General features: G+C 41.7%; 1 long non-coding RNA gene across 1 annotated transcript in view; it reads right to left on the reverse strand.

Moving 5' to 3' along the window:
* Positions 1–1,318: 1,318 nt before the first annotated feature.
* The window catches only part of LOC123978297, a 14,757-nt gene continuing 5,003 nt past the window's right edge, over positions 1,319–11,072 (reverse strand). The window contains exon 3 of the long non-coding RNA XR_006826913.1: positions 1,319–1,369. This is a non-coding gene — a long non-coding RNA (uncharacterized LOC123978297). The remainder of the gene's footprint in view (positions 1,370–11,072) is intronic.

Raw genomic sequence — 11,072 nt, forward strand, 5'->3', positions numbered from 1 at the left:
AATGTCCCAACTGTACAGATGTTAGCTTTAGATAGCAATATGCATCAGTGCATCCCTGTGTGTGGAGTGTGCCTGTGAGTTGAAAACACCTCAAACTCTGACCAATCTCTGAACCTACCAGGAACTTCAGTTCTTTCTGTTCCTCAGATCACTCTCCTTTCTTTCTTGTCTCCGTAATTTTATTAATTTAAGTTCAATTTGCGCATTTAAAAGTTTTTGAAATGCTGAAAAATTCAGGTGCCTTAAGAAAAAAAGTGCACTGGAAACAGACTTTGTGAATAAATCATGACGTACATGAAGCATGTGACAAACACTCGCTGAAGCTTCCAGGCAGACGAAAAATCCTCAAATTAATACATGAAACAACCATAATTGCCACATTTCCATTATGTTTTCGATATTGTTTTTCACCATTTGAGGTTTTACTAGCGTTCGCTTAATTACGTCATCTTGTTGCGCCTTCTTCTTCTGCAATGGTTTAATGGTACCCAACTGGAAGCTGGAGCGCCACCAGCTGTTTATCCTGACAAACCAGCTCCTAATAATAGGATAACAGTAGTGGATATTGTTTTTTAGCTGATTTTCCTGAAATTTGGATACATTTGGATAGAAATCTGGCTAATCAAAGAGAAGGGAAAATTCCATGTCTTTTAAAAAGTATGACATGCACACACACACACACACACACACGCACACACACACGCACACACACACTTCTTGTGTTCATGTGGAGCGAAAGCAACATGCAGGGAGGGAGAGTTGAGCCATGAATCATGACTATTATCATTAGGTTAAGCACCAACCAACCCCAAAGGCAGTGAAAGCTTCTGTGGAGAAACGGCACTCTAAATGAGCCTGATTATTATTATTGTCCTCCAAATGAGAGTGATTAGTATTGATGTCTAAATGAGCGCTGAGGTTATTATTGCCCTGATTATTATTATTATTATTATTTTTGTGGCGGCGTTATGAGAAGCAGGCAGCCTCGCTCATCTTCGCTTCATTCACTTTTAATTCCACAGGCTGCCTCTTTTACCGACAGCAGCGCCACATGGTCACTGTGACACACACACATGCATACAAAACTAATAGAAAAACCTGCAGATTACACATAACATGTTTACACACTGGCATATATGCAAAAAGTTGCATTCTTAGGTACATATGCACAAATACACGCACACACACTCTTGTACAGATAGACTCCCCTACATAAAGACAAACATTTGCACACAAAAACCCACTTTAATGCAGAGCAAATTCACACAGATATTCACCAAAATACATGCATGAACTCCACACTAACTTGAAGGAAGGTGGCAAAGCAGCTATGTCTGATGGAGCAGATGGAGGCACTTCCTTGCCTTCCCTGAAACAGAATAAATAAATCATCATTACATCTGGACCGATAACGGATCTGAGGAACCAGCTGAAAAGGAACATCGCACATATTAATTCAGTTAACATGATCCATGTGAGGGGCCTGTAATCCCCACCGTGTTGTTTTTGGAGCTAATCGCTGAAGCTAATCGGTAAGTAAACACGGCTGCTTTAGTCTTTTTCAGTACTGTATACAATGTAATGTAATGTCGTTCTAAGCTGTTGTTGTATAAACGTAATAAAGATGACTGAAATATTCTAAATTTTGCTTCTTTTTCTGCCTAATGACTCATCTTAAATGGTGAGTTAGGAGCTGGGTTTAGAGTTTGGATTAGAAGTAGGCCTGTCTGTGTACACATATGTGAATGTGCGTGTTTGTCCATGTATGTGTGCAATGTGTGTGTGTGTACGTTGGTGTCAGGACAGCTGTCAGATCACTTTACTGATTGGCCAATATGACAGGCATCAAAAAACGCCATGGGATGAGAAAGGAGGAGGGGGCTGCCCAGCTTTCAATCACTGACAGTCACAAGTCCAGCTCAGCCAACAAAGCATCACCTGCACCCCCCCTCCACTCTACACACACACACACACAACATTTAAAGCCCACATCTACAAATATAATCCATAAATCTTCATGCATACATCCTGAAACACACAATGCAACAATCACTTAAAAAGGCCACCTTCTACTTCTTTGCACACACATTGACTGATACACAAACACACACACAGACACACACACAGTCGTCAGTCTTAACACAGACAGGCATTCAGTTTGACAGAGTAATTATGACGTCCCACTCTGAAGGAGCCGAAGGGCTGAAAGGTGAGAGTTATTGATCCCACACAGGAGGAAATTTATCAATGTCCAAACACTCAGGTCTGACAGCAACCCAATCCACTTTGAGCGCAATGTTCAAACTGTTCAGGTCGGCTCAGAAAACACACCTCTGCTCACTTCAGAGGAGGAGCAGCCAACTGGGATGGAGGCTGGGTGATGGGTTGGAGGGGTCAAAGAATAAAATCAGATCACCAGACATTGTTTTACAAGAGTTACTTTGTGCTTTTATTGTTTTGGTCAAATGTAAATGCTCCGTACTTGTATAGCGCCTTTCTAGTCTTTTCGACCACTCAAAGCGCTTTTTACACTACATCTGCATTCACCAGTCACACACATTCATACACTGAGCCTAAGTGCTCAAACGGACTAACATTAGCAATAGCCGCCAGGGGCAATTCGGGGTTCAGTATCTTGCCCAAGGACACTTCGACACGCAACCAGGGGGAGCCAGGGATTGAACCGCCGACCTTCCGATTAACGGCCAACCCGCTCTACCTCCTGAGCCACAGCCGCCCCCAACAAGTCTTCCAAATTTTTCTGTGCCTTCCAAATCTGTTACAAATCACAGTTGAACAATACATCTGTTTTATGATTTGACAATGGTCTAGTTAAGGTTTGGTCAGGTTTAGGCACAAAAACTTGGACAGGTTTAGAGAGAGATCATGATTTGGGTCATGATTTGGGATAAAGAAGTAGGAATACATGCTGGCCCCACACTAAAAGGATAATTGGACAGATTTTGAGTCCTATTCGCACCTCCCGACAATTGCATGGGTGCTCTCGATTTGAGGCTGGTCTGAATGTTACCTCCCTGATGTCTAATCTCAAATATCAATATTATATGATATTTATTATATGATATTTACGACTTGAAATTCTATAGTGTGAAAGAAACAGCAATGGAACACTAAGAAAAAACTCAGCCAATGAGAGCGAGCTGACCAGGAAGCGTCACCAAACAGATGTGTACTTGCTCCCGCTGCAGATTTCGTACAGATTCTGTTTTCTCAGCCATGACTTCATCCACCCTTTTTTCTATTTTTTTTTGTTTTTCGGTGCAAAACATGCCACACACAAGTGCAACCAGCTGACGACAACGGTCCGCCTCTTTATTTGTTAATTTCTGAAGACACGTTTGATCTTCTGTGAGATCCCAAGTCCCTGACATCGCCACTCTAAAATCATTTAGTAAAGTGTGTGGTCCTGCATCATGACTTAGTCATCTGGTGTGTGTGTTCTAACAATTAAAATATTAAAAATCTGTTATATCTGTTGTTATGTCTGCGGTCTCCCATGTTTTAAAATCAGCTTGCACCAGGCCATGGACTTCGTTGCTCTTGCCATCACCTGACTTCCTCCCTTGCCACCATCATGATTACTACGGCTGCTGGATTGTCTTTTGCTTAGACTAATATCAGTGCAGGATTATTACTATAGAAGAAGACCTGGTACCTCATCTAGTCTCATTTTTGATGAGAAAATGCATCAGAAACAGCAGCTTAAGGTTCAGTTCACAGTTTGAGCACTGGAACATCAAATATTAAGTAAAAGCTTCTTGATCAGTCGTGTCTCATTGACCACTTCAGGTTCCAGTTAATGTATATATTTTAATGCCTATAATAACTGAAATTTATGCGAGGGAGTATAGTTGTTTTTATGGATTTGGATTGTCAGATATGGTGTTTAATCATAGCACAATCCATCCAACCTCACCTTATTGTGTTGACATATTTCAGATCTGGCCCCTACATTTTAGTCAGTATTTTAAGCTCAAAAAGTGGGATTTTTGCCATTATATGTAAATTATCAAGGAAGTGATGTTTATGTTATTATATTAATCTAAAATCATGTGTTTCCTCTCAGTGTGTTGCCCACAGACTGAGCTCTGAGGCTTGTTGTAAGTGGTGTTGTACTGAAAGCTTGTATCAAAATATTTAGACTGCTTTCAGACACTCCCTGCACTTGTGTTGGTTTGAGTCAGTAACATGGATCTTTAACTGACAGAAGTAGGCATTAAAGTGTGGCTTACCACAGCTTGAGAAGCAAAGATTTTGATATCAAGCTTGTAACAGACTGGAATTCTTACTACTGTTAGGCTGGGGCTGGGTTTTCGGACTCGAGCACAGTACTCAGACTCAGAGACGGGGGTTCGCGAATCGAAGCAAGGTTTTAGTTACAATATGCTAAATGTGCAAGGCTGAGTTCAGAGAGACGGGGGGGTCCAGGTCAGCACTAGGCTGGATGACTGGAAACGTGAGTCTATGATGTGGGGCTGACCGGAGGCAAGGATCCGGTATAAGAAGCAGAGCATAATGAGGCTGATGGCTGGCAGCTGGTAACGGGCTCCTGAACACCTGACTCCACTCCTGCAAAAAAGGCTGAGGAAGAGAGAGACACACACACACAGAAACCCCTACCCAGGAACAGGGGACCTGACAACTACAGGAATACTGTCTCCTAGTTTAGATAGTGAAACATAAAACTAGGGAGCAAATGTTGCCTCACTGAAACCAGAGACACACAAGCAGAGGGCCAATGTTTAAGAAACATTTGATATAAATGTAAATGTGACCAGATTAGTTAAAAACTAACTAACCCAGATGGGTTAAAAACTTCCCAGTGTTATGGTGTTGCTAATAGGTTTTCTTGGTCTGCAAATTCTTTGTGGATGATGGCCCAGTTGAAGAACCTCTACATGTTTTCACAATTTTTGTGGTCTAACAACGTGCATAACTTCATGTCCAGGTTCCATGTTCTGTTCCAGAAGTTAGAAACATGAAATCTGATCCCATAAAAGAAAACCTAATTCAATATAACATTTAAATTAATGCCAATTCCTACAACTCAAACCTTACAACATAACTTCATTCAGTATTCATCTTTTTCTAGAAAGGGATGGCAAGATTTTAACGTGCTTTTGTTTATTACCATGATATATTTAATATTGTATAGTACAGGTTTTAAGCAGTTAAGCTGCGAACTATAAAAAAGGGCTGAACAGCATAGGCTAGATGTTTAAGAATGCAGATATTACACTTAAATAAGATGGAAAGATGCCAAGTTGAGTGAGTGTGGGTATATCATGCATTAGAGTGTTACAGTTAAAATGGCATACAATATGCATGCTGATATGCTGGAAAAATATTATATTTAATAGCTGGAGTTTTCTAAATGCTGAAAGATCATGTGATATGATGTGAAAGATACTGAACAGCTTCTATATCTTAGAATATGGACAGTAATATGGATATGGCTAGTAAACCCCAAGGAACACCTTTTCAGGTTTTTGCAAGTGAGAAAATAACTTTATTCATCTTGATCACAATCATTTTCAGTATGGTAATTAACACCATTAAAGCAATGCTATGATGTGGAATCAGTCGGTTGTTTGAATGTTTTGTGCTGCAGATGAATGCTGGTGTAAAGGATTACCTTTTCCATTTTTTTAACTCTGTAAACATTAGAAAATGGCTACACTGTTTTAGTGATGATTGTCATTGTATTATAATAATAACATTCTTCATGATGGACTGACTCATTTGACCTAGGTACTTGTTATTTCTTATGCTATATGCATGTAGATGAGACGTGATATATTTACACACCACCTCAGAAAGGATTCAAAATGGACTATTTACTTCCTTGAAACCATTTTAGCAATTTTCTGGATCATAAAGAAACAGATCATACCTTCCATTTATAGTAGTTTGGTCAATATTTCTGTCATATGACTGCTTTCAAAATGAGTTTGTCATCAGAAAGGCCCGTCAAGTTAAACGTCAGCAAAAAAGTGTGGTGAAAATACATCCATTAGGGGCTGGTGTGTGTGTGTGTGTGTGTGTGTGTGTGTGTGAACCTTCTTTTTAAAGTTTAGACTCTACACACCACAAGGGGAAAACACATAGTGCTCTTTGTATGCATGTCTGTATGTGTCCGTGTGTGTTATTTGTCTTCACACTCATCAACTCCACCATCATACTAACCGAGCACCTGTGGACATCTGCCTACAGCCTGAGGTGATGTCCACACACCTTCATTTTTCTCAGACAAAGAGTGGAATCATTTCTCCTCGCACAGACCTCTGCATCATTATTGACACAGAATTATTGATCAGGACCTCGGCCAGTAAATTACAATCTATTAGTCAGACCCTTTCCCCCTGTTTTGAAAGGACCAAAGAGCGAAAGGTTGATAGAGGGAGATTATGGAGACTTTATGTTGCTGACTGGTATTATATATATTCTGGAAATTCTGTACTGTTAAGGACATTTATTAGGTGAATGCAGATTAAACAGCAGACAAACACACTCTCACCAAGCCCATTCCTCAAGGTGCTGCTGCCACTGAATCAACATTAGTTCAAGGAAGCCAGGTGAAATCTACAACATTGAAGTTAGAGAGCACACCAGCTGCCTCACTTAATTTTTTTCTTTCTATTTTTTTTTTTTGATGTTTTGCCCAAGGCCTATCCTACTAAAGAGAAGTAATTTGGCTTATCTTATCCCAGAGACCTAGCAGCTGCTTTTTATTCTTTTTTTGTGTGGTCTTTTTTCTCATTTAGTCCAACAAAGATTGTCCTCATAGATTGACCTTCTCTGTGCCTGCAGGCCGTTGCCCTCATGCCAGTAACTAGATAACACACTCTATCAGAGATTTGAGAAAATCATTGGGAAAGCAGTGGGGCTGATAGTGGCATCAATCCTAACCTGACACCAGGCTGGGTCAACCATTTATCTCTCCACACCGCCTCTGGTCACAACAGCGGCCATCTTGCTCTGCTACATCCTTCTTTAATAACCTTGGCCACGTCTCTTTGCAGACTGAGAGGATAAGACGCCATGGCACTCATAGCGCCTCGCCTGATCTCCGCCGTTTTGTTTGCATTTTACCCCGTGAAAATCACATTACAAATACATTTACCATGTGTATTTCAGATCAACACAATTCCCCAACACAAGCACTAAGGCAGACAAGCAAAAACACACAAAAAAGAGATGTGTCTAACAAGAGGGCCAAAGCACACAAACTCGTTAGCGTAGGAGTTAATGGTGACTCCACTGTCATTAATTCCCCATGGTGTTTGACTTAAATGCTTCTATATTGGTGGAGTGAGAGATTCCCAGAGGCCTCCTGGTGCTGAGATCATTGTTTTTCACTTACTAACAATGAACTTATGATCAGAGCGCTGCAAGGCTTTTAAAAAATGCCCTGCAGGATCATTACAGACCCTGTGTGTGTGTGTGTGTGTGTGTGTGTGTGTGTGTGTGTGTGTGTGTGTGTGTGTGTGTGTGTGTGTGTGTGTGTGTGTGTGTGTGTGTGTGTGTGTGTGATACCAATGAGGCCGGCAGAGCAGCAGTGTGTCCGAGGCTCATCTCAGTGCTCTGTGGCGCAGCCAGGATGAGAGTGGAGGTTAAATGGGGCGTCATCAATCTCAATGAAGTGCAATTATTTTCTCACTTATTAATCATTGCAGGCTAATAGCTAGTGGCAAAGCTGGGTCCGCCATTTGTCAAACTTAGCAGATTTCTGTAATTTTGTTTCCCCGTTTCCCTCTAATGTTTGTGTAGAGTTTGGCAGATATCTATGGAGGGCTGCAATAAGTCTGTGCCTCCAAGTATCTATCTCCTACCTGCATGGCAGAACTAACTGAACTTCTTGCTGTTTCTCCATGTGAGTGATTCTCTCCATTTCAGAGCTGAGTGACTATTTCATGGTCTGTGGCAGAGCAGAATAGAAAGCTTTATTTGCTGTGTGCAGCATGGATGGCCAATTGATGGTTAACTACACTCAAACCCTAACAAACTTCACGCATTACTCCATACTGTATAGATTGTTTGTATGTAATTCTACAGTTAACATGTGCATGCATATATTTTATTTTAGTTTGTATATATTCTGAGTGAAGAAAGAACCAAAATATTTTCCAGACAGAGCACTGCAATGCAACCGCACTGCTATTTGGCACTTGACATTTATTAATAAAAAAAAGCCATTATGTGCACTTTTATCTAAAAAAATCCAGCTGTATCCAGCTATCCCAGTGATGTCACAGTGTACTGAACACCCTCAAGTGTACTTCTACAAAAGATAGCACTAGAGTTCATAAAAATCGAGATTTTTAGCTGCTGTTACAGTGCTCTTTAAAGCAACACTAATCATTATCTTTTTAATAACAATGGATCGGACAAATTACCATTGCTACACAGACAATATGCAACTTTAGCTGTCCTTCCTGCCAGACGACCCCACTGTCTCGGTGCAGATCACATACTGTATCTCTGACATATCTGCACGGATGAAGCCTTGCCACCTTCAACTAAACCTCTCTAAGACTGAACTCTTGGCCATCCAAGCCAAGCAATCTATCCATCACAACATCAAACTAAATATCGGCACCTCAACCATCACTCCAACCTGGGTGGTGTGAAACTTGGGTGTCATGACTGATAACCAACTGTCCTTCTCAGACCATGCTGCCGGTCGTGCCGCTTTGCTCTAAATTGCTCTGATTCCATATGCCTTAATAGCACTTACTACTATTTATTGCTGCTCTTACTAGTATCTATTGTTACTTTATTGATGCTTGTATGTTGTTCCTCAAATGCACTTTGCACTTTGCATAAAAGCATCTGGCAAATTAGCAAATATAAATGTACAACTGTGTGTAATGTTCATAGTGACAAACCCACAGAGAATTATCACTGAGCTCTGCAGTTCCCCTCAGCATTATGGAGAGTTTTAGCATCGTTCAGCTTTTAGCTCATTGTTTTTGTTAAAAAGCCCAACACTTTTGGTTCACTCTCACAGCTTAGGTAAAATCTCTGATAAGCCCACTGTACTGTACACAACCTGCCCAATGCCCAGCACCAAATGCAAACAGAAAAAAGTTGGGTACTAGCTTTTGAACACTTAGCAGCTAAAGAGCTGTATATTTGGCAGAGACCAAAACAGAGCTAAAAGCATAGTGGATAATTTATTCACCGAGTGAATGCGCCAAATGAATGCCAATGTTGCTCTGTATTTTTAGTACTCGCTAACAAATTCTTCGTAACATTAACCGGTGAAATTGCACCTGTTACTGTTACAGCTTTCAAGAAAGGAAGGCTGTGACATCACTGAGCAAGGATCAAAACATCACTATTCTACCCGCTGACAAAAGAAGATAGTCGGTAGTCCTTAACACAGCGGACTACCAGAACAAGGTCAACACACTACTAATGGACACAAACACATATGAGACACTGAGGCGAGACCCAACCAGCAGGTACAAGAAGAAGTCCATAGAATGTCTACAACAGCTACAGAAAGACAACACCATCTCCTGTGAACAAACATTGTTTCACCGTTGGTATCCTGGAGAAGCCATTCCATGCATATATGGACTACCCAAGATACTCAAAGAAGGAGCCCCACTCAGGCCGATCATCAGCAGCATTATTAACTCGTTCACCTACAACACTGCCAAACACATTTCTACCATCTTAGCTCCCTTGGTGGGAAACACTCCTCACCACATCCAAAACTCCATTGACTTTGTAAACAAAGTTTGAGGACTATAACTGGACCCAAATGAAACCATGGTATCCTATGACGTGATTTCTTTGTTCACCTGTATCCCGACCCTAGAAGCAGTAGAAACCAGAAGGAAACAGCTAACACAAGACAACACCCTGGACAACAGAACTAGCCTCAGCCCTGACCAGATCTGCAAAATACTTGACCTCTGTCTAAACACCACCTATTTACAGTACAACAGAGGATTCTACAGACAGAAGCATGGCTGTGCCATGGGTTCACCGGTATCCCCAATTGTGGCAAACATCTACATGGAAGAAGTGGAGAGCAAAGCCCTCAACTCCTTCAGAGGAACAGCACCGAGCCACTGATAGAGATATGGGGACGACGCCTGGGTCAAAATTAAAAGCCAGGAAGTGCAAGCCTTCACAGAACACATCAACTCTGTGGACAGTAACATCAAGTTCACATGAGAAGATGTTCACAACAAAAGTTTGGTCTTCCTGGACCGCGCTGTACACATTGAAGAGGACAGGAGCCTGCAGATTGGTGTTTACAGAAAACCCCCACACACAGACCAATACCTACTGTTCGATTCCCACCACCCACTGGAGCACAAGCTAGGGGTCATGAGAACACTGTACCACAGAGCGGAAAACATACCAACAAGCGCCCAAGCCAGAGAGAAGGAACAGCCCCACCTGAAGGGGGCACTTACAGCCTGTGGATACCCTAAATGGTCCTTTGTGAAAACAGCCACAAGATCCAGGAAGAACAAAACTACAGGGGAGGAGGAAAAGAAGGTCAAACGCAACAACATTGTGATTCCATACGTGTCTCGAGTATCAGAGAAACTCAGTAGGATTTTCAACAAACACCACATCCCTGTGTTTTTTAAACCCAAGAAGATGCTGGTACACCCCAAAGACCGCACACCCAAACACAAGAAAAGCAATCTAGTGTATGCGGTCCAATGCAGTGAGGAATGCACAGACCTGTATATTGGGGAAACTAAACAACCACTACACAAACGCATGGCTCAACACAGAAGGGCCAACTCCTCAGGTCAAGACTCTGCAGTCTACTTACATCTGAAGGACAGAGGACACTCGTTTAAGGACCACCAGGTGCACATTTTAGACAGAGAAGATGGATGGTTTGAAAGAGATGTCAAGGAAGCATCTACACCCGGGTTGAGAAGCCGTCACTGAACAGAGGAGGGGGTCTACGCCACCACTTATCCCCCACTTACAATGCTGTCCTTTCATCACTTCCCAGGAAACTCAACAAACGTAACCTATTGGCCTCAGGTGAAGATACCAACGATGGTTGT

The sequence above is a fragment of the Micropterus dolomieu genome, linkage group LG10, assembly GCF_021292245.1.
Source record: "Micropterus dolomieu isolate WLL.071019.BEF.003 ecotype Adirondacks linkage group LG10, ASM2129224v1, whole genome shotgun sequence".
NCBI lineage: Eukaryota > Metazoa > Chordata > Actinopteri > Centrarchiformes > Centrarchidae > Micropterus > Micropterus dolomieu.